This window comes from Equus asinus, chromosome 10 (assembly GCF_041296235.1).
Source record: "Equus asinus isolate D_3611 breed Donkey chromosome 10, EquAss-T2T_v2, whole genome shotgun sequence".
Classification (NCBI taxonomy): Eukaryota; Metazoa; Chordata; class Mammalia; order Perissodactyla; family Equidae; genus Equus; species Equus asinus.
Genome location: NC_091799.1, coordinates 17,285,741 through 17,306,990, shown reverse-complemented (window position 1 = coordinate 17,306,990; position 21,250 = coordinate 17,285,741). Strand labels below are relative to the sequence as shown.

The window sequence follows — 21,250 nt, the reverse complement described above, 5'->3', positions numbered from 1 at the left end:
TGGTTGGTGGCTTCGGTTCCCAGGCACAGACCTACACTTATCAGCCACGCTGTGGCAGCGACCCACATATAAAAGTACAGAAACATTGGCACAGATGTTAGCTCAGGGCTAATCTTCCTCAGCAAAAAAACACAAAGCAAAACACTAGAAGATTCTGCAGACATCACCAAGGATTCCAAAACTCACACTCAAAATGAAGCTCAAGGTTGTGGGAGTAGGGATGCCTGGATCTGAAGCCTCAACAGTGTGCCATCCTCTTTAATAGACTTGGTACCTGTCTGGACCTCGTTTTCCTGGCTGTAAAATGAGGCTAGGAAGACTAGACTGGCTTTACCTGACCAAGAAAAGAGAATATTTCAGGAAGAGAAGGGTGGTCCAAGGTATTAAATGCCCCAAACAGGACAATGAAGATACGGCCAGAAAACGGATCAGGGGCCGGCCCGGTGGCGCAGCGGTTAAGTTCACATGTACCGCTTCTCGGCGGCCCGGGATTCGTCCGTTCAGATCCCAGGTGCAGACATGGCACTGCTTGGCACACCATGCTGTGGTAGGCGTCCCACATACAAAGTAGAGGAAGATGGGCACGATGTTAGCTCAGGGTCAGGCTTCCTCAGCAAAAAGAGGAGGACTGGCAATCTTCCTCAAAAAAAATAAAAATAAAAATAAATTAAAAAAAAATAAGAAAACGGATCAATCACTGAAGTTGGCATTCTGGATGATATCTGATGGCCTTAGTGAGAATAATTTCAGTGGAGTACTAGGGACAAAAGCCAGCCTGCAGAAGGTTTAGGAACCAAAGGAGGAAGTCGAGAAAGTAATGGGCTTTATTAGGAGGCTAACCACAGGAAGTGGGTTTGAGTGTAAATTGGTAAAACCTAATGGGAGGGTAATTTGACCTTAAAGTATGCCTCCTCTTTAATGTAGATGTGTTCCTCAGAATTTTTTCTGAGTCAATAATTACAGATTCACACAGACGTTCAGCCCCAAGGATACTGAGTGGTACATCATTTACAATCGTATTACTATGATAGTAAGTCCTGCCATCAGCCTCAATTTCAATCAAAGTCGTGGCACACAACAGGTGTTCACTAAATATTTGAGAAAGAATGGACAGTAGGCCTTTGGTTGACTATTTCTGACACATGGTATAGAATCTCAGGTGGCCATTAACAGTGCTGTTATGTAGCTGTTTAAATGTGGCAAAATGTTTGCAGCATATTAAAGTTTTTATTACATGCAATTTTCTTTTTTCTTATTTATTTTTTTTCCCTTTTCCTCCCCAAGCCCCCCAGTACATAGTTGTATATTTCTTCATTGTGGGTCCTTCTAGTTGTGGCATGTGGGATGCCGCCTCAGCGTGGTTTGATGAGCAGTGCCATGTCCACACCCAGATTCGAACCAACGAAAAACCGGGCCGCCTGCAGTGGAGCGCGTGAACCTAACCACTCGGCCATGGGGCCAGTCCCATAAATGCAATTTTCATACAGTGTGTCCTGTTTTTATAACAATACGCATTTCTAACAAAACCTAGGAGTATAGATCCAAATATTGATAGCAGTTGCCTCTGGGTAATTGAAGTTTTATTTTTCTCTCTTTGTAGCATTCAAGGTTTTTTTTTTTTCCCAAGGAAGATTAGCCCTGAGCTAACATCTGCCGCCAATCCTCCTCTTTTTGCTGAGGAAGACTGGCCCTGAGCTAACATCTGTGCCCATCTTCCTCTACTCTATACTTGGGATGCCTGCCACAGCATGCCTTGACCAGCAGTGCCATGTTCGCACCCGGGATCCGAACAGGCCAACCCTGGGCTGCCAAAGCGGAACATGTGCACTTAACTGCTGTGCCACTGGCCGGCCCCATGTAGCATTCAAGTTTTATGTGGCTTATTTGTGAAAAGAAAGGAGTCAATGAATGAAGAGATGAATGCTTAGCTGTGCTGGAGAAATATCGTGGGCAGGCAGGACAGTTGGGGAAACATTTCCAGGGGGAGAGTCTTCAGCAGGCGCATATCCCAGAAAGAAGGAGACTGAAAAAGAGAGCAGGGCTCCTTGGAGGAGAAAGAGGAGGGAGAGGAGGAACAGTGGGGCAGCAAGGGGCCCTGTGGTGTCTCTCCAGGTCTCATTCTCCCATCCTGAAGCAGCAGGCACTCGCCCATTCCCCTGATACCCTGACAGCAACCCAAACTCTTCCACCCGGCCTCCGGCCTCCACGCACCCTCCCTCCCCTGGGATGCTCCTCCTTGTCTCCTAACCTTCAGGCCTCCTTGGAAGCCTTACTCACTAAGGGGAACAGATCCCAAGCCCCTGTTACTGGCTCTCATGGGACTGAGTTTCTTCCTCTGGAGCACTCCTCAAAACTGTACTTAAGTAACAAGGGACTGCTGCCTAGTTTCCAGCCTTACGGGCAGGGCAGAGCCCCTCCTAAATCTCAACTGGGCCTCACCCTGCCTATCAGACCACTTCCAGGAAGCTTCCTACTTCCTCCCTCGACTTCGTGCTGCACGAAAGTTTAATAAACGAGTGTTCAGAGAACGTTCAAATGCATTCCAGGAGCCTCTTGCAAACAGTCAAAAAAAGAGAGCATTCCCCCCCGCCCCAAGAAAAGAGAGAGCATCCCCATCCTTAAACCCTGGTGGCAGTTCTTCTAGGAACAGTAACTTCTATTTTTTTTTTTTTTTGGAGGAAGATTAGTCCTGAGCTAACTGCTGACAATCCTCCTCTTTTTGGTGAGGAAGACTGGCCCTGAGCTAACATCCACGCCCATCTTCCTCTACTTTACATGTGGGATGCCTACCACAGCATGGCTTGCCAAGCGGTGCCATGTCTGCACCTGGGATCCGAACCGGCAAATCCCGGGCCGCCAAGAAGCAGAACGTGCAAACTTAACCGCTGCGCCACCAGGCCGGCCCCTAGCTGGATTAGTGACTTGTATTTAGTAAACAACTCAATTTCTGGATGTCTATACCATGTGCCAAGGATGAAACAACTCATTAACATATTATAAATATACCTCTGAGTGTATGGAGTTACACCATGTGCTAAGCACCTTGCGTGAATTCTCACGTCCTGCTAGGTCAGGTATTATTATGACCCACGTTTCACAGAGGTGGGAAAGACCAAAGGCTCAGAGACCTTTTCGACTTGCCCAACGTCATGCATAGCTGGGGAGGTGGACGCTGGATTAAAACCCAGAAGTGCCTGATTGAAAAGCCCGTGCTCCTTTCTTTAAATCATTCTGTGTCTCAGTTTTCTTGTTTGTCAGATTGGGATACCAGGGCCTCTCTCACCGGGTTGAACTAGGACTGAATGGATTAATACTTGGAGAGCAAGCACACAAAGCAGCGCCTAGTAGGTTATCAGTACTTGGTACTTCTTAATTAGGAACGGTGTGATTACCATCAAGCTGTAGGCATCAGGGGGACCACACAAAGGGAGCTTCGCCTTAAAAGATGGGAAAGATTAGTCCTGAGTAACACCAGGCACGGGGTAGGTTCTCGGCACACACGTGTAAGCATGCGTGCACACACACACACCCCCACACACACACACACGATTGGCCATCCAAAGTGCTGTCTTCCCCCAAGTTGCCACCAATTATGTGCCAGGGACTGTGCTAGGTTCTGGGGTCTGAGATGGTTTCTGCCCTCAACAAGCTTACAGCTGCCTAAGAGAGGCAGTTACAATACACACCCTGTGAGCATGCTCTGGGTGGTGGCCAGGGCTGTGTGGCCAGCAGAGGGCCCTTGTGCAGCTGGGGAGCAGGAAGGGCCTCTGGGAGGACATGGCTTCCAGGCTGAAGTCTGAAGTATAGTACATCAGCCAGGTGAGGACAACTTGAAGAGGAAAATGGGAGTGGGAGGGGAGAGTCTCCTAGGAAGAAGGAAGAGCCCGGCGAAGGAGTCTCCAAGGTGTACTGATATGGCAGGTGGACAGGGGCGGGGTCGTGAAGGTACTAAAGGGACAAGGAGTTTGGACTTCATCACTGGGGCGCCAGGAACCCACCGGTGGTCTTCCAGCAAGGGAGTGACAATAGATATGTGTACTTTAAGGTGCCTGGCTGCCAGGAGGAGACTGGATTGTGAACAACTAGATTCCCTTAGCCCAGCTCAGCCCCCTAAGTCCTTACCTCTAAGGTGGGCTCTGGGATCTCCCCGGTCATTCTTTCATGCTCTGAAGTTTAAGACCCACTTATTCAAGAGGAATTCCAGAACTATTTGGAGAGTAAAGGCGGTCTCAGTGAAGTCAAAGCTGCTGGGAAGAGGAAAGTCCCGTGGAGTTGTGAGCAGCAGCCACTACCTCAGAATCACATAGATGGGCTTCCTAGCCCAACCCCGGGACCCCTTCCCAGTCATTCGTTCATTCACTCACTTGCTCAGCAAATGATTACCCTGTACCTCCTGTGTGTCAGACACTGTGCTTGGAGCAGGCGACACCACCAAGCATCCTGCTCTCTTGGAATTGACACTGGGCATATAGGTAATTACAAGGTGAAAAGGGCTTGGAGGAAGCATAGGGTCATTAGGGTGGGTGGGAAGGTGCTCACTGGGGGGATGGAGAGTGTGGTGGGAAGGAAGTGGTGATAAGAGGCCCAACCCCATGCCTCTCCCATAGAAGAGCACAAATAACTGTTTTATTCAACAAATATTAATTGAATGACTACTATGAGTCAGATGGAAAATAAAGCAGAGGAAGGGAACAGAGAGAGACAGGGGTGCATCTGAAACAACTATTTTATCCAGGGCAGACAAGGGAGGCCTCTTGGAGGAGGTAACATTTGAGAGGTGAATTCAGTCCCTCCAGGCCCCAAGAGTTCCTGCCTGCCCCGCCCTCTCTTGACCCTCAGCCTTCCCTCTGCCCTGCCCAGCCCAGGCCCCATCCCACCCCTACCCGGAAAGGCTCCAGCTCAAAGGTAGACCGAAGACAAAGGAGCCTTCATAAATTCATTAAAACAGCTTTGTCAGAGGGGAGTAGGAAGGGGAAGGACGATGGGGTAAAACCTCTGCCCCCTTTCCCAGCTGGGGCCCGGGATGGTGAATCCTTCTGCCCACACTCACAAGCATGGCTGTACATTGAGCCCCAGCCTTGAGCAGCCATCCGTCCAGCCAGGATCAAGCAAGGGTGATTTTCCTTAGGACCTGCTGAGTGTGAGCCCCCAGGCCAGATTATGACTGGTTGTTAAGAATGTCATGGATGTGGGCTGGCCCCGTGGCCGAGTGGTTGGGTTCGCCCACCACTGTGGCGGCCCAGGGTTTCACCGGTTCGGATCCTGGGCGTGTACATGGCACCGCTCATCAGGCCATGCTGAGTTGGCGTCCCACATGCCACAACCAGAAGGACCCACAACTAAAAATATACAACTATGTACTGGGGGGCTTGGGGGAGAAAAAGGAAAAAAAAATAAAAATTAAAAAAAAAGAGAATGTCATGGATGGAGCCCAGGCCAGTGATGTAGTGATTAGGTTCAGAGTGCTCCACTTCAGCAGCCCAGGTTTGTGGGTTCGGATCCCCAGCACGGACCTACACCACTGGTCAGCCAGGCTGTGGTAGTGTCCCACACATAAAGTGGAGGAAGACTGGCACAGATGTTAGCTCAGGACTAATCATCCTCAGCAAAAAAAAAAAAAAAAGAGAGAGAATGTCACGGAGGGGAGTTTGGCATCTGGCATTAGAGTTTCAAATCCTGGCCCTTCTGGGAAGTTGCTGTGTGACCTTGTGCCCTTCCTGTCCCTCTCTGTGCCTCAGTTTCCTTTGCCTGGACCACTTGTCTCCCAGCTCTGAGAGGCGTTGATTTTTTTTTTTTTTTAAGTCTGAGATCAAAGATTTTCTTCTTAGACTGACCCTCCCTGAAGACTTGATAGAAAGAGACCTTCCTTGTTATTCTCCACTGCAAGCCCTGTGGGCTGCCTTCCTGGCCCCTTCTCGAAGTGCCTTACACCTTCACTGTTTGTTTCCTGCTTTGCCACGTGTGTCTTCCCACTCCACCATGTGCTGAGACTGTTGTCACCTCGGCCTCAAGTTTGCCCCTGCCAGGCCAGTGCTCACCCACCGTAGGTCGTGAATAAACGTGTGTCCACCTGGAATGAATACACATAAAGTGGGAGGGTAACAATAATTGCCACACCTGGTCATGGTGAAGATAAGCGCGTCTGGCACCTGAAAGAGCTTAATTAACAGCAGCCATAATTAAGGTGACCGTTCTGCACATGCTCTTTGTTTGGGGGCTGGTGTGACCCTACAGATGGAGCGGAGGTAAAGCGAGTGGACATTCATGATTCCAAGGCCTAGCTGTTACAGTGCCCATTATACAGATTACAAACGAGCAACTGAGGTTCCGAAAGGAAGGATGATTTGCCATCCAGCTGAGCACATCCATTTGTTTTGTTTTTAGGAAGCAAACTAGAACTCACACATGGAGTGTCCTTCAATCAGTTACTTTGTCAGGTTACAATGTGTTTATTCTGGGCCTACAACTCAGTGTGATACCAACTTCCGGAACTACCTTTGTAGTGTGATAGTTCTTAAAAAGAAAAATATCCTCTGTTCCTTGAAGATGGATTTGATTTTTTTTTTTTTTTTTGAGGACGATTAGCCCTGAGCCAACATCACCGCCAGCCCTCCTCTTTTTGCTGAGGAAGACTGGCCCTGAGCTAACATCCGTGCCCATCTTCCTCTACTTTATATGTGGGACGCCTGCCGCAGCATGGCTTGATAAGCAGTGCGTAGGTCTGCACCCGGGATCCAACAGGCAAACCCCGGGCCACTGAAGCAGAATTTGCAAACCTAACCACTGTGCAACTGGGCTGGCCCCTGGATTTGATTTGATTTTTTAAGATTTTTTTTTTCCTTTTTCTCCCCAAAGCCCCCCGGTACATAGTTGCGTATTTTCAGTTGTGGGTCCTTCTAGTTGTGGCATGTGGGACGCTGCCTCAGCATGGCCTGATGAGCGGTGCCGTGTCTGCCCCCAGGATCTGACCTGGCAAAAGCCTGTGCCGCTGAAGTGGAGTGCGAACTTAACCACTCGGCCATGGGGCCGGACCTTGGATTTGATATTTGTAGTCAAGATTTATTCAGAGACAAAATAAATTATTAAGTTGGGACCTGGTGGAATGATACCTTTTGATCTATATAATGGTCTATAAATTGGGTTGTTGAACATGACTTGTTCCAGTTCATTTGGAAGAAGAAACCCATTTAGGAAATACAATTTCCTAAAAATTGAACAATACTGAAGGAAGCCAGGCACCACCACATATTAAGAAATAGATAAAGTAGGGGCCGGCCCGGTGGTGCAGCAGTTAAATGCACACATTCCCCTTCGGTGGCACGGGGTTCGCCAAGTCGGATCCCAGATGCGGACATGGAACCGCTTGGCAAGCCATGCTGTGGCAGGCATCCCACACATAAAGTAGAGGAAGATGGGCACGGATGTGAGCTCAGGGCCAGTCTTCCTCAGCAAAAAGAGGAAGATTGGCAGCAGATATCAGCTCAGGGCTAATCTTCCTCAAAAAGAAAAAGAAAAAGAAATAGATAAAGTAAAGCCAGACATAAAAAATGACATGTATGATTCCATTTATATGAAATGTCCAGAAGGGGCAAATTCATGGAAAGAGAAAGTAGATTCATGGTTGCCTGGGGCCGGGAGTAGGGATGGGATGAAAATGTTCTAAAATCAGATTGTGGTGATGGTTGTACAGCTTTGTAAGTGTACTAACAATCACTGAATTGTACACTTAAAATGGGTGAAATATATGGCATGTAAGTTATATCTAAATGAAGCTGTTAAAAAAAAAAAGAGGAAGGGGCTGGCCCCATGGCCAAGTGGTCAAGTTCACACGCTCCGCTTTGGCGGCCCAGGGTTTTGCCGGTTCGAATCCTGGGCACAGACATGGCACTGCTCATCAAGCCATGCTGAGGCAGCATCCCACATGCCACAACTAGAAGGACCCACAACTAAAAATACACAACTATGTACTGGGGAGATTTGAAGAGAAAAAGGAAAAAATTTTTTAATTTTTTAAAAAAGTGGAAGAAATAGTTCAAGTAAAATAATATAAAGAATGCGGAGTTGACTGAAATAATCATAGATATCAGTTCAACTGAATAACAAGTCCAGAAACAGGCATAAGTATATTTTTTAATGCGTATCCAAGGTGACCTTTCAGAGTAGAACGGAATACTTCAATTGTTCGATAACTGGAATTGGACCCATATCCCTGTGAGCACATGCACTCCACTGGTCTATGAGATTTGAAGGATGGGGTTACATCATTTTCATTTTTGCAACATGAAGGCCCAGCCCAGCACCTGGCAACATATATCCATCCCACAAAAGGCTGAGCTGTTAATTCCTTGCAATTTTCAAAGTCTCAGAACAAGGGAATTCTCATGATTTAAAGAGAAAGTTCCTTGCAAATACGCCCCTCAAACAAAACTCCCCTCTATCTAAAACGGACATCCAGGGGCTGGCTGGGCGGTGCAGTGGTTAAGTTCACACATTCTACTTTGGGGGCACAGGGTTCACCGGTTTGGATCCCAGGTGCAGATTTATGCACCACATGGGAAACCATGCTGTGGCAGGTGTCCCATGTATAAAATAGAGGAAGATGGGCATGGATATCAGCTCAGGGCCAGTCTTCCTCAGCAAAAAAGAGGAGGATTGGTGGCAGATGTTAGGTCAGGGCTAATCTGCCTCAAAAGAAAGAAACAAAATCTACATCCATTCTACTTGGAACTCCAACTCATTCTTTTTTTTTTTTTTAAAGATTTTTATCTTTCTTTTTTTCTCCTCAAAGCCTCCTGGTACATAGTTGTGTATTTTTAGCTGTGGGTCTTTCTAGTTGTGGTATGTGGGATGCCACCTCAGCATGGCTTGATGACCGGTGCCATGTCTGCACCCAGGATCCGAACTGGCAAAACCCTGGGCCGCTGAAGCAGAGTGGGTGAACTTACCCACTCAGTCATGGGGCCAGCCCCCCTTTGTTCTTTTTCTTTTTTTTTTTTTTTAACTCTAACAACCTTATTGAGATATACTTCATATACTATGCAATTCAGCCACTTAAAGTGTGCAATTCAATAATTTTTAGTATATTCACAGAATTGTGCAACCACCGTCATAATCAATTACAGAACATTTTCATTACCCCTAAAAGAAATCCCACACCAATCATTTATTCTTACAGACCCAGCTTAAACTTCACCTTCTTTGATTTCTGCCAGTAGATTTATTTGTTGCATTTTCCCTAGGCCTATAGAGTTTTATTCATATTTATTAGTTTTTGATCTGAACTATGATCTCATTCAAGACACACGCATGTCTTAATCAGCTTTGAATTTTTTTTGTGTGTGTGTGTGATTTTTTTGGTGAGGAAGTTTGGCCCTGAGCTAACATCTGTGCCAATCTCCCTCTATTTTGTATGTGGGACGCTGCCACAGCATGGCTTGATGAGTGGTGTGTAGGTCTGCACCCAGGATTTGAACCCATGAACCCCAGGCCGCCAAAGCGGAGCATGTGAACTTCACCACTACATCACCAGCTGGCTGAATTTTGTATGCCCAGTGTAGAAAAATCTAGACCCTATCATAGCCCACAGGTCCTACAAGACTGGAGCCTGACATTCTCTGAGTTCATCTCCCATCATTTAACCCATTCTGATGACCCGACCTTCTTGCTTCTCCTGGAAAATACTCCTGACTTAGGGCTTAGCCCTTCTCATATCTGTTTCTAGAATGTTCTTCCTCTGATAGTCACAATGCCTGCTCCTCAATTCCTTGAGGTCTCTGCCCAAATGCCGGCTCATTAGGAAGGCCTTACCATATTATCTGTATTTTGTTCAAAGATTTCTCATAATCTTGCCGCCTAGCATGTCTTAGAAACTCAATAAATATTAACTGATTAAATGAATGAATATGGTTCTATATAAGCAGATTTTCTTCCAGTCAATTCCAATACTTCTGTCAACGTTAGAAATTGCCACACCAGTTCTATTTAAAAATGTGATATGTAAACAGTTATCTGGGTAAAGTTAAACCTGATGAATCTCAAAGTTATTCAGTGAGAGATGGCTCGTGTTCCATCTATCCTTAGATTCACCATCCCTTTTAACTGGAACTTCCTCACAAAAAGACTTAATCAATATGTATTGAATAAAAAAATAATATGTTGGATCAACTGACCAATCATTTGGAAAAAGGTCTAATTATATTCCAGCCTCATATCATACTCCAGAATGAATTCAGATGGGTCATAACTTGTAATGTTAAGAAGGAAGATATAACAGGGCTGGCCCGGTGGCGCAGCGGTTAAGTACATACGTCCCACTTCAGCGGCCCGGGGTCCACCAGTTTAGATCCCAACCGACATGGCACCACTTGGCAAGCCATGCTGTGGCAGGCATCCCGCATATAAAGTAGAGGAAGATGGGCACCGATATTAGCTCAGGGCTAGCTTTCCTCAGCAAAAAAAGAGGAGGATTGGCGGCAGATGTTAGCTCAGGGCTAATCTTCCTCAAATAAATAAATAAAAATTAACAAAAAAAAGGGAAGATATAACAATACAAGAATGAAAAACAGGTGATTATTTACATCATCTTGGGATGGAGGATTTCTATCTAAGCATCACCAATGGCAGAAACCATTGAACAAAAAAGAAAAGACTGAGACATAGATACAGAGAATAGATTGGTGGTTACCGGGGGGAAAGGGGTGGAGGGAAAGCAAAAAGGGTAAAGGGGATCCTTTGAATAGTGACAGATAGCAACTAGACTTTGGGTGGTGAGCATGAGGCAGGCCACACAGAAGTCAAAATATAATGACGTATACCTGAAATGTATATAATGTTATAAACCAATGTTGCCTCAATTAAAAAAAAATCAGGAGGCTTGATTACATAAAAATATACTTTAGTGACTTTCCCCAAAAATCACTAAAAATATAATGAGAAGCAAATAACAACCTAGGGAAAAATATTTTGCAATATATAAGAGAGGCAACTTATATGCTTAATATGTAAGATACAATTATAAATTAACAAGGAAAAGAGAAACATGCCAATAGGAAATTGGGCAAATTGACATGAATGAGCAATTTACAATAGAAGAAATCCCATCAGTCAAGAAGCATATGAAAAATTGTTCTGTCTCACTAGTAATACCAACTCTGAGATAAAATTTTCCACCTAACACATAGGAACTTTAAAGAGTGAGGCAAGGCTTTGTGAAATATACACAAACCCTACAGGAAAGCAACTGGACAAGTGGGCAACACATTAAAAACCCTTTTGATTTTACTTACTTTCTCACTCAACAATTCTAGTTCTAGGAATGTATTCTAAGGAAATAGTCATGTCTGTGTGCCACAGTTAGTTGCTAGGATATTCATCACAACATTGCTTATAATGATGAAATAGTAGGAACACCTTAAATTTCCATTGTTGAGGTTTAGTTAAATAAATTATAGCACATTTACCCAACAGAAAACAATGCAACAATGAAAAATGTTGTCACGGGCCAATATAAAACAGCATGAAAAGATGTTTTAAAAAATTGTTAATGGGAAAAAGTAGACTAAACGCCATTTTTATACTATAATCTCCATGTTTTAAATGCACACAAATACATGTTATATGACATACAGGTTACATTATGTAGGTAGGTTATATTAGTAGTTGCTATCTCTTGATGGTAGGATACTTGTATAATCTCTTTTTTTGCCTTATTTTAATTTTCTAAATTTTAATAAAAATGCTATTATAACTTTTTAATAAGTCCTAAGGAGCTAGCGCACAGGTGGGGACAATGAAAGAGGAATCGAGTGACCTTCAGGTTCTGGCACTCAATTAAGACAGAAGGTTGGGGCCAGCCCCATGGTTGAAGTTGTGCACACTCCACTTCAGCAGCTGGGGGTTCACAGTTTTGGATCCCGGGTGCGGACCTACTCCCCTCATCAGCCATGCTGTGGAGGCATCCCACATGCAAAGTAGAGGAAGATTGGTACAGATGTTAGCTCAGCAACAATCTTCCTCAAGCAAAAAAAGGAAGGAAGATTGGCAAGGGATGTTAGCTTAGGGTGAACCTTCCTCAGAAAAACTAAAAACAAACAAAAAGACAGAAGGTTGTCTTAATCCTAGTGCCTCCTCTGTGCTGAGAAGTGTGAAGGGAAATCCACGAGGAGATGGCCAGAGATGGTCTCTTGGGGTTCTGCCTGTCTCAGAGACAAGCTTTGGTGTGTTCTGGGCTCACCTGACAATCAGGCTCTGGGTAGCCACCCATTTGCATCACATCAGGGCCAAAAGTGGTGCAGAGGAGTCAGAAAGACACAGGTTCAAATTCTCACTCTTCTACTTCTATCACTTTGATTTTGGAGCAAGACTCTTTGAACGTCGATTCTTCATTTGGTTTGATTCTCCCATCTGTAAAATAAGGACATATTACTATCCTGGAAAGGTTGATAGGAAGGATCGAAAAGATAAGGTGTAATGAACGCCTTTCATACAGCTAATGCTCAATAAATGGTAGCTATTTATAGCTACCCTGCTGTGCACACAGATAACTAAACAATACGGTGTTTTGGATGTTTTGGAAACTTCTGGTTCCCAGAGGGAGCCTGGCCTCAGGGTTAGGGAACATCGTGAACCTGTCAACCTTTGGGTGGGGTGGAGGGAGGCAATTTGCCTTGCCCCATTTTGCTTGCAGCCCGTTCTGGAACAGAGCAGAGTTGCATAGTTGCCTGGTAACACCTCTGGGAATCCAGGAAGTTAAAATTTCGGAAGCTGGAGAGGAAAGGAAAGGTGGGGTCTTGCATGTTTGGATTTAAGGTGACATGTACCAAGTGGGTGCTCTGCTTAGGTGATCTAAGGGATTCTGTGTACTGGAGCTCAGGTCACCTTTGGTGGTGATGGTTGTTTTTGAATGTAGTATATTCATAAGTTTCAAAATTCAAAATGTACAACAGGGTTAAGAGTGAAACATCTCGCTTGTATCTCTGTCCTCTCCTTTCTCACCACCCAGTGCCCTCTCTGGGAATGGCCATGTTGTCATCTTCACCGGAGGCCTTCAAGAGCTCCGGCAGAGGTATCAGGCAAATAAGTGAACATGTATTTGTTTTCTATCCCCCTTTTTATACAAATGGTAACATACTAACTACTTGGTTGAGGACTTTGCTTATTTCACTTCACCATTGCTCTGGTTCCCTATTTGCTTTGATGGTTGGAGAACAAGCCTAAAGAAGCAGTTAGGTTGTTTCCAATCTTCTGCTTTTACAAAGTTGCAATGAATTGCCTCTTACAGGGGGCCATCTCACAGCTGTGCAATGAATCTGTAAGATAAATTCCTAGAAGGAGAATTTCTGGGTCAAGGGTATGTGCTTTTGCACTTTTGATAGATACTCTGACAGCTAAATTGCCCTCCAAAGGGATTGTAGCCATTTAAGCTGCCACTAGGAAGGAGAGTACCTCGCCTTATACCCCCTCGCAGGCAGGGTGTTTCTAAACTTCTGGATCTCAGGTTGGGTAAGAAAAAAAAAAGGAATCTCAAGATAGTTCTAATTTGTATTTGTCTTACGAAGCTCCTCTGGGCTACTTCTCATTAAGCCCCTTCTCCTTTGTTTCTAGGAACCAGCGCAGCGCAGCATCCTGTCAGTACACCCCGTTCTGTCTGCTCTAAGCAAGGGATTGGGGCTTGCCCCTCAGCTTCCGGAGATGATCTTTCCAGAAATCTGTAGCCAGGGTGTTTGTCCTCTCTTCCTGTACACATCCTGTTCCTTCTCCACTGCCTTGTCTGTCCAGCCACCTACTCTGTGATTTGGGGTTTAGCCGACTTCCAGTTTCATCAAAAGGGAGTTTTCGTTTTTGTTTCCCATACTGCTTTTGGACAATTTCTGCAGTAAAACCAGAGAAAAGATGACCCTTTGTCCTCAAGTTGAAAATCCTAGACAAAGAAGCAGGTAGTATTGTCAGCCATTTCACAGGTATAAGCATTGAGACTTGGGCTGGGAGGAAAGTGCATCCCTGTGATAAAGTGACGCCAGAACCCTGCTTCCAGCTACAACGCAGTTCTTCTCCTCACAACCTTAGGAAAATCACTTCTCTCAGGTCCAAGCTTGCCCTTCTGTAAAACCAAGACACTTGGGGCTTTCACAATGTCTTAGAAGGAGTTCAAGGTTCCTCAGAAGCTGAGCAAGAACGGAGGAATGGAAGGGAGCTGGGGCGGGGGGGGCGTGGATCTTCCACCAGCAGGAACTCAGCTTTTCATTGGTATTGACATCATTGACTTATGCCTAAGATTTATTTTGTTAAGAGGGTAATCAATGGGGGAAAAAAAACAGAAAAAAAATTGAAAATCATTTCCCTATCTGAGAAGCCGCAAACTCCCAGTCCATAGGCTGAAAGTGGCCTGCCGAGATGTTTTACCTGGCTCACAAAGCGTGTTTTAAAATGTTCAATTAGTTGCTAACTTTTTAAAGATTTTATTTTTTTTTTCCTTTTTCTCCCCAAAGCCCCTTGGCACACAGTTGTATATTTTTAGTTGTGGGTCCTTCTAGTTGTGGCATGTGGGATGCCGCCTTGGCATGGCTTGATGAGCGGTGCCAAGTGTGTGCCCAGGAACCGAACTGGTGAAACCCTGGGCCACCGAAGCGGAGTGCGCAAACTTAACCACTCGGCCACGGGGCCGGCCCCTGTTGCTAACTTTTTAAAATCCAGAGAGTTTACATAAAAATGTGTATCTCTGGTTTCTCTTCAGAAAAATCAAAGATCTGGCAACACAGGGTTCACAAATCAAACACAATGGTGTAGTAAGCCCCAGAAGCAGAAACGGACCATCATCAGGACTCCAGAGGCTCCTACATGTCCCCTTCCAACGATGTCTCTCCCCACGGCAAGAGGAACCACTTCTAACGGCATAGATCAGATTTGCCTGTTTTTGTACTTTATACCAATGAAATCCGCAGCCTATCCTATTTTGTCTTGTCTTTCACTCTGCATTGTTTGCAGACTGCATCCACGCCATGGCATATAGCTGTGGCTCATTCGTTTTCAATGTTTTATCATGTCCCCTTGTATCAACATCTCATAATGTATTCTTTCAACTGTTGATAAGCATTATATTGTTTCCAGAGTTTGGCTATTATGAATCTCGCTGCTATAAACATTCGTGTACACATTTATCACACACACTGGTGCACACGGGTACGCATTTCCGCTGAGGATACAGCTGGGAGTAGAGTCGCCGGGTAACAGTAATTTGGCACACATTCAGCTTCGGCAGAGCTGGCACCCAGTTTTCCTGAGTTGTTGTACCAAGTTACCTCCCACTAGCCGTTGTGAATTCCAGTTGCTTGCCTTACTCATAGTTATTACTTGATAGGCCCCAAAAGGCATTGGGGTTCGTGACCCCCAGACAAGATGTCTTCTCCAGGTTCTTGGAACTCCTTCCCTTCTATCCTTTTCTGGAATGAGTGAAGAATGAATGGCTACTCCAAGTCCTCTCCAGTACCTACGTTTCCCTCTTCCTTTGTAATTCTTGATCGGGAATCCTTTATCTCAACATTCATTTATCCCTTGGAGGTTGGGCAGGAGTTAGCTAGACATGGTGGTGGGGGCGGAGGGACTGAAGAACATTCCAGGCTGAGGTGAGGCAAGGGCATGTTTAAGTCTTCTGGAAGCCCAAGGAAAGAAAGAAGAGGACAAGTTTTCAGTGGGGGCAGCACTGCCTACCTAGGGGATTTGGGAAAGGACTGGGGGATGGGCTGCCAGTGTTTGAAGTCAAGACCAGGAGGGTTCTGGAGAGCAGGAACTGCTCCCCACAAGGAAATACCTCCCCCGCCCACCGAATGGCAAGAATGCCCCTGTAGAGAAACGCAGAGCACAACCAAAAGGAGTTGATCTCGACTGGAGGGTGGGTGGGAAGGTCCGAGGCTGGGGGAGGGGAAATGGAGCGGGTGTCCCACTGTCATGTAAATATCTCCTCCCTGCTGGGCGGCTCCAGAGCAGATTTAAACCTCCGGCACATGGGGCAGCCTCTGTTCTCACCGCTTCTTCCAGACACTGGCATCTTCCTTTGGGTCTGACTCTTGGATTTTCTTCACAGCATGGCCCCCAAACGCCAGAATTCGCTCCCGCCTCAAACTAAGAAACCGAGACTGCCTCCCACCCCCAGGCCAGAAGAGACGTCGAAGACCTCTGTGAACTTGCCGCAAGGAGGTATGTCCCTACACGACATTTTGGTGGAGGCTTAAGGGATTTGCAAGGATCGACTCGTAAGTGATTTTTTTTGCCCGGTCCCTTTTGAGATGTGATCCCAAACTCCCCTGAAGGGTTTTAAGCATGAGGTGAGTGGATTAAGTTTATGTGAAGAAGGAAGCAGAAGGGGTGAAAATGGGAGACCTGGAGCACATGGGAGCTCATCCTTGTCCCCAACCCAATGCCGACACGGAACTTGTCTGCCAGCCTCCAAACTCCTCTTGGGTTTCCTGTCGTAAGTGGCACCACTAGCCAGGCTGAGGCTGGAGAGACACACGCGACCCCTTTCCTTCCCTTCACCCCTCCACGTCCCATCAGATGCCGGAGTCCTGCTGCTTCTACCTCCTCACTGCCTCTCATGTCCATCCACCTCCGTTTCCTGCTGCTGCCGCCTGCTCACAACTCTGGCCCAGATTACTGCCACCTCCTCCCCTCCAGCCTGAGCAAAGCCGCTCACGTGACTCCCTGGCTGCAAACCCTTCCTGGCCTTCCCATTGCCCTCGAGGTATAGACTAAGAGACTTCCGGGGCACTCCTCACCTGGCCCCTGCCGACCTCTGCGGTCTCCTGTTCCTCCTGCACCTTTAACCTCACTTCATCTCCGGAGGCTCTATTCTCTCACCTGGGAGCCTGAATGCGCACTTGCCCTCTGCCTGGATCACTCCCCTCTTCCTACCTGTGCACGTCTCCTGGTTTTCCAGATCTGCTGAAAAGTCACTTCTTGCAGGCATTCTCCTTTGAGCCACAGCTGCTGGGCATTAGGAGCCCCCTTTTGCCATCCCAGCACCCAGTCACCCCAGCCCCACCCTCACATGGTTAATTGTCGGTTTCATGTCTGCCCCTCCCCCCATTAACCCTTACCTTGGAAGGAAGGGCTGCGTTTGGAGCCAGGCACAAAGTGCATTGTTCTGGTGGTCAGGCTTCCCCAATAGAGTGGGGATGTGGTGGGGCCTTCTCAGGGCTGGGTTTGGATAGGTGGAAGGCAGGAAATCATTGCCCTAGGAAAATGTGACAGCGGGCTGGCTCAGTGCAGAGAGGAGGGGCTTGGAGCCCATGAATCTTCCTAATTTGCTGACTTGGCTAAGGTCCAGTCATGCTTACGGAAGGAGCACTGGATGAGGAGTCTTCATTGTAGTGCTCCTGTACATCTGCTGAGTGACACGGCAAGATTGATTTTACCAGGTCTTGGTCCAGCCCCTTCCAAGTGGGATGCAAAGGCCTCCCGCCCAGCTGATGCTCCAGTGTGGCAAAGCTGGACAGCAGGGTTTGAAACCTGGCTCTGTCTGGCTGTGTGACATAACCTGTTGAGCAAGTGACATAACCTGTACTTCTTTCCTATTCTGTAAAATGGGCTCAACAGTACCTATCTTTTAGGCTTGCTGTGAGGGTTAAATAGAAGTGAAACATTTAAGACAGCGATTGGCTCACAATTAGTGCTTTTTGTTTTTTTTTTGAGGAAAATTAGCCCTGAGCTAACTACTGCCAATCCTCCTCTTTTTGCTGAGGAAGACTGGCCCTAAGCTAACATCCAGGCCCATCTTCCTCTACTTTATATGTGGGATGCCTACCACAGCATGGCTTTTGCCAAGCGGTGCCATGTCTGCACCCGGGATCTGAACCGGCAAACCCTGGGCCGCTGAGGAGCAGAATGTGCGAAGATAACTGCTGTGCCACCGGGCTGGCCCCACAATTAGTGCTCTTAAGATGGATAGTAAATTCCTTCCCACTTGGGAGCGGCAAAATTTGGATGAGTCCTCCTGGTGGACTTGCAGTTAGCTTCCTGGGAGAATTAACAGGACCAGAAGGGACTGGAAGGTGCAGCCACAGTCCTTCTGAGGCAGTTCATTAAAGTCCAAATAACAGCTCATGCCACTCCCTGGGCACTGATCGGCCAGGCGCTGTGCTAAGCACTTATCTATCCATCAACCCTCACAGCAGCAGCAATGCTGTGGATAAGCCCATTTTACGGATCAGAAAAAGGAGGCTCAGAGAGGTGGGGGGCTATTGAAGGCCATCCCAGCTAAGATTCCCTGGTCACCTTGGGACACTGCTGCAGTGTAGGGGACACCAGCATCTCTCTGTTCAGTCTTTAAGCTGTGGGGTTGTCCTCTGTCAAAGGAAGCTGGGAAGGAAGAAGAGGAGAGAGGAATTCTGAGAGTGAGGTGAGAGGCCAAGGAGATAATGCAGAGCTCCTAATGTCGAAGAGAGGAGAGACCACAGTGGATAATTCACAGTGGGTGAATTATCTCTTGGTGTGTCCATGCCACTCCCTTGTTTACTGAAACAACTGCCCTTTTGCTTTCTCTTTCTCTTCCACTTCCTAGTGTGTGCTTCTTGCATTCATCTTAAGAAGTGCTATGGGAAAGGTCAGGAAGAGGAGCAGATGATTCTAAAGGATGGGATGGTGAGAAGGGAGCCTTGAAGCCCACTGCCCAATCAGAAGGCATTACAAGGCTCCCTGAAGTCCCTGCAGCTCCACTGGAAACACGGGCAGATTAGGCACGTAGGAGATGATCTGGGTCCCTGGTACCAACCTGTGAGCAGGCTTTGCGTATAAAAGAAGCAGCCCTCAGCACAGTGTTTTTCAGACTGTTTCATCCCATTTGTGGGTCATGAAATCATTTTAGTGGAGTGAAACCTGCTTTAAAAAAAAATAAAATAGATTGAGTCACACCACACTTGGTATGGGTAAGCATTGTTTTGGGTGTAGGTGTATACTGGGTCCTAATTTCAAATGTGCCTCTTACTGTGGGCCATGTAAAAACTGGAAACACTCCTAGGACAGCAGCTTTGTTAGCCACTAGCCTGGTTTAGAATCTTGGTTCTGCTACTTGCATCAAAAAAACAGTTGAGTTTATGAAATGAGGATATTAATACCTACTTTGTATTTCATGAAGATTAAATGAGAAAATGCCTGTACTTGTCATAGCCTGTGGCCCATGGTACATGCTTCAGCAGTGTGCTAGAGCTGGTATTTCTTTCCAACTCTAAGTAACATCACAGTGGTAGCAGGGAATTGTCCATGGTGAGCATATTTATATACCACTGAAATCAGCAAATGCTACAAATCAGGGGTTTTGGTGTGTTTTTCTCTTTTGGGAGCTGGTTGTCAAACGTTTACCAGCTTATCACTGGTATTAACAATCCTTCCATTAAAGATTCCATCTAGGGCCGGCTGGTGGCACAGCGGTTAAGTTCGCACATTCTGCTTCAGCGGCCCAGGTTCACCGGTTCAGATCCCTGGTATGAACATGGCACTGCTTGGCAAGCCATGCTGTGGTGGGCGTCCCACATATAAAGTAGAGGAAGATGGGCACGGATGTTAGCTCAGGGCCAATCTTCCTCAGCAAAAAGAGGAGGATTGGCAGCAGATGTTAGCTCAGGGCTAATTTTCCTCAAAAAAAAAAAAAAAAAGTCCATCTAACTGGGACAGGTGTAAATCGAGCTGGACTCAGTTGAGAATAAAGTTTGGAGGGGAAGAATTAGATGAATTTGTGGAGTTGGGGGAAAGTCCCAAGAAGACATTTGTTTTCTGTACCTGTTGCCTAGATGCCAATTATTTAACATTTATCCATCACTCACCATGGACTGTCTTGAACATTAAAGATACCACTTGAGCTTTACGAGCCAATAGTAAAATGTGAGTGCTGGAAGGCTAATAATCTAACCCCCAATTCTGGTTACAAACTCCCAGGAGAGATTTCAGGCTTTTTGTGGTCCGTGTGTTGGGGCCCTGGAGGAGGAAGTAGACTGCGGTGCATTTGCACTACCTGGAAAGTGTTATTTAAACTGAAGCGCCTTGGCCCTACACAGTAATTCAAGACTTGGCCTCTAAAGCAGGCCTTCTGGTCCCATCATCTCTGACATGGTGAAATGAACTTAACACCGCCTACCCCGCCCACTAGTTGTGCAGCTTCTGTGAGATGCATGCTGCACATTGCTGGGACTGGTGCTTAGCACTTGGTACACTTTCTTGCAAGTACTAGGCACTGAGTTGGGCTAAATGGATCCGCTGATGAATGGGGCACTGTCCTGCCTTCAAAGGACTTCCACTTCAGTGAGGCCCTGCTTAGATGTCCCCACTGCCAAAACGGTCCCATTTGTCAGCCTTTGGTGTCTTTTTTTTTTTTGCTTCTTCTCCCCAAATCCCCCCCAGTATATAGTTGTATATTTTCGTTGTGGGTTCTTCTAGTCGTGGCATGTGGGACGCCGCCTCAACGTGGCCTGATGAGCGGTGGCACGTCCACCGCCAGGATTCGAACCAGCGAAACCCTGGGCCGCAAAGCGGAGCGCGTGAACTTAACCACTCGGCCACGGGGCCGGCCTCTGTCAGCCTTTTTTAAATTTTATAATCTCATAACAGAAATAGGTACAGCGAAGGAAAGTGACTTGCTCAAGGGCACACAGCCTGTTGGGCAGAGCTTGGACTAAAAGGCAGGAAAAGGCCCCGTGAGCGGTCTAGACAGCTTCGGGCTTTGCGAACAAGCCGGAATGGGTCGGACGGGCAGCTTCCCTTTCTGGAAAATAGGATGGAGGTGCCGCCTTCCTTCTCCCACGAAGAGGGATGCGCCAGCAGCCTCCCAGGGCGCAGACCCCGGGGTGGGCGTGTTTCTGGGCCCCGACGTGAAGCCAGGCTACTACGAGGCCTGCACTTCGGAGGGGCTGCGAACACCCCTCGCCTGGCGCCCCACGCCACCCCGCGGAGAAGGGAAGCCGCTCCGCCACCACGTGACGCACCCGCGGGGGGCCTGCGCGCAGCCCGGCGAGGCCCCGCCCCTCGGGCCGCCGCGCGCCCGTAGCGCGCAAATGTCCCGGGTCGGGCTGGAGAAGGGGAAAGCGGGGGAGGGGCGCGCGGCGCGGGGGGCCGGCCCGTACGTCGCGGCGTTCCTTCCTCCCGCCTCTTCGCCAGGCCCTGTGTCTCCGCGCCGCGGCTCCGCCCCCTCGGCCCGGCGCCCCGGCCAATGGCGAGGCGGCGCGAGCCTCTCCGGCCGGGGGCGGGGCGTGCGCGCGGGCCTGGCGCG

General features: G+C 47.3%; 1 long non-coding RNA gene across 1 annotated transcript; it reads left to right on the top strand.

The window, feature by feature from the left end:
• The first annotated feature begins 3,741 nt into the window (after positions 1-3,741).
• Positions 3,742-16,191, top strand: LOC139046328 (uncharacterized). Its single transcript, XR_011506205.1, has 2 exons — positions 3,742-3,819; positions 16,079-16,191. It is a non-coding gene; the product is annotated as an uncharacterized lncRNA (long non-coding RNA).
• Positions 16,192-21,250: the final 5,059 nt, after the last annotated feature.